General features: G+C 37.3%; 1 long non-coding RNA gene across 3 annotated transcripts; it reads right to left on the bottom strand.

Moving 5' to 3' along the window:
• Window positions 1-847: 847 nt before the first annotated feature.
• LOC122050302 lies at window positions 848-2,629 on the bottom strand. 3 transcript variants are annotated; one of them, XR_006131265.1, is made up of 4 exons: window positions 2,390-2,629; window positions 2,224-2,310; window positions 2,025-2,147; window positions 848-971 (listed from the first exon to the last, which is right to left on the bottom strand). It is a non-coding gene; the product is annotated as an uncharacterized LOC122050302 (long non-coding RNA). The 3 variants fall into 3 exon arrangements; XR_006131266.1 differs by lacking the exon at window positions 848-971 and having other exon boundaries at window positions 1,921-2,147; window positions 2,390-2,451; window positions 2,610-2,621; XR_006131263.1 differs by lacking the exon at window positions 848-971 and having other exon boundaries at window positions 1,921-2,147.
• Window positions 2,630-3,107: the final 478 nt, after the last annotated feature.

Genomic DNA, 3,107 nt, shown 5'->3' on the forward strand with positions numbered 1-3,107 from the left:
ACCGGTACGTTTTCCTAGGACTAACCAACAAATAGCTCAATAAGAGGAGGTGGAGCAACCAGATGTTGAGCCATGCTCAACATTCGAGGAGGAGAAGGATGAAGAAAGTCCATCCACTAGTATGGATGAGGAGACCTCCTCAAAGGTTGAAGAAGAATCCAAGACAAGTGAAGAAGAAGAAGAGGAAATCTTGGAAGAAGTCAACCTAGCAAGCACCTCCACCGAAGTCAAGTCAAAGGACCATATAATATGCTTCGGGTGCAATGAAAGGGGACACTACAAGAGTAGATGTCCTATGGGTAAGAATAAGGTAACTCCTAAACCCATTCACACTACAAGAAAAAAGCTAATAGACAACGCTTTTAAAGCGTTGTCTTTGTGCCTGAAAAAGCGTTGTTAAAGGGACTGTTGTTAAAAGTTTGCTCAATGACAACGCTTTTAAAGCGTTGTTGTTTGTAGCAAAGACAACGCTTTTGCAACACTTTAAAAGCGTTGTGTATTTTTTTGCAAAAACATCATTATTGCAACGCTTTAAAAGCGTTGTTGTTTTTGGCAAAGACAACACTTTTGCAACGCTTTAAAAGCGTTGTCTTTTTAAAAAAATTAAAAAAAATCTATTTACAAAATCATTTTTTTTATATTTACAAAACTATTAATTTTCTTTTACCATATCCATATTCGAATTTGACATATAAAATAACATTAATTAGCTCAGCTAATGATTTCAAACTCGTACCAAACAATAGAATTCAATTACAAAGTATTAGTATTTACAGGAGAATTCAACTATACATAAAGATTAAATATTTCTATTTCAAAGTAGTTAGTGACATTCAAATTTAAAACAAAAAAAAGTACAAAATAGCTAGCCAGCCTCGAAGATAACGATCTGCATGCTTACTTCTACTAGATATATTGATCAAAATGGATTGACGACTTGAGACTGGGACAAAACACCTACCACTGTGTATCTGTCACAGAAAACAATACCATCAGTATTATGCAAAAGAAATTTTCGGTGGTAATAGCTGAAAATAAATGTCACAATTCACACCATACAATAACTTTTAAGAGAAAAAGAATTAAGCATAAAATAACGGGGAATAGAGCAAACGAAAAATACATGTGCTACTTTGTTTCCGCCATGGAAATATAGCAAAAAGAATAGCATAATTGGAGATGCTAGGGAAACCACTGTGAGACCTAAATACATAATTAGAGATGCAGTGCAAAAAGAACAACATATATTTCATTTGAGTTCTTACACATGAACTAAAGTCGAAATCAGCATATGTTCTGATTTCTTTGGTTTGCAGAACTTGTAGCTTTATCAAACACAATTTGACTTGAAATTTTCCAATAGCAAATGTAGTTTTCCGGTGTACTAAACTATACATATAAAATATGGCTTTGATTCTAGAGTGCAAAGAAAGGATGACCCTTCACTTATCGTCTAAACCTCAAACAGGTTGCTATATTTTTTGTTTCAATTGAGTCCTTAAACTTGCAATATATACTAAATAAGTCCATCCCATTGGTACACTTAAAACACAAGAAACAGGTTATTGACTGAGCATCTAATCACATCACATCAACACTAGATTATTAACAGAATATAACAACTATGTAAATTCAACCATGATGCATGGAAAGGAAAAGATGTGTATTTAGAGTTGCAATACATCTCACTATCATTGAAATAGTTCTCCATCCATTCATCTGAGGATGGATCCAAGACTTCATTACTGAAAAGAAATCTATCATCTATCACAAATTTTTTGATTAGAATAGCTGGAAATACACATCTACTGCTAGAAAAATTCTTTCCGAGGTAAGAAAATTAAAACCTGAACACGTGAGATTCGACTGTAAATTTTGTGTGCATATTTTTGTTGATGTCGAGTCCTCCCGAACCAAAAGTAAAAAAATCAAACGCACAAAGTGGATGCTTTAGCCTAATTTGAATAAAGTATTAAGATGAATCTAATTTATCTATCTGAAGAAACAGTCTTGGAACAAACTACTTCAGAGGACAAATGCTCATTGACGATTGTGGCACCATCATCATCAGAAAAAAAAATTTAGAACACGACACCTTTTCACTCTTGATGCCTCGTTTGCTTCCTCCACACCCTTCTCGACCTCATCTGCTACCATTTATCTCACTTGAGATTTAGAAGGACTTGAAACGGTCAGAAGAGAAGGCAAAGTTGACAAACACACCTCCAAAATCCAATTCGTCTAAGTCGAAATCACCAAATCCTCGAAGTGGAGTTTGATTTCCCATCGTATCATCCCATAGAGGCAAAGCTGTGAATTTGAGAAATAGGTACTAAAACGTAAATTCCCTTGGAAAAAAAAGAAGAAGAATTAGTTGTAGAAAACAAACCAAATTGGGAATATTTTGGCAGGCAACATTCTTCTTCTTGCTTCCATTGCCACATATCGCTCCTACAAATTCCACAGGACATTAGTATGGAGTTTGAAAAATTATTTTAACTGAGCACTCAAAATCTCAAGTTCCGGCAGATCATCAAACAACAAGCTGCTTCAGTCAAAAATGGTAATGGATGCGATATCATCCATAATTGTGTTGCCTCGAATCGCACCCAAAGGGCTCTTGGGTCGATCAAGGATGAGATCTAACTCGTGGAAGAAAGCACGAACGGATCGGCCTTGCTCGCCTCGCGTGGTGGCAGAGCGAGCGACGAGGAAGCAAAGAGACAACCTGTTTCCCTGTTCCTTTCATACGCTCTGCGATTCTCCATCCTCCGTACTGCTTTCCGCCTTCGCAAACCCTAACAAAAAAAAAGACGAAACAAGGATGAATCGGCTTAAACAAATACCCCTAGGCCATCAATAACAATTTTCTTCGACAAACTAGAGCAAGACAAAGACCGAGCTACAAATATCGATCTTCCAAAGAGGAGGCCAAGTGCGAAGGGCGGCAATCCAAGAGTGGAGTGATTAGGGCATTTTCTATTTGACGAAGAGGTGAAGGAATTCAGAGGAGAGGAGGTTCGCAGAGAGGAGTTTGCCGGAGAGGGGTTTGCTGGAGAGGAGTTGGATGGAGAGGACATGAGAGGAGGAGTTGGAAGGAGAGGGCG

This window comes from Zingiber officinale, chromosome 1B (assembly GCF_018446385.1).
Source record: "Zingiber officinale cultivar Zhangliang chromosome 1B, Zo_v1.1, whole genome shotgun sequence".
Lineage (NCBI taxonomy): Eukaryota > Viridiplantae > Streptophyta > Magnoliopsida > Zingiberales > Zingiberaceae > Zingiber > Zingiber officinale.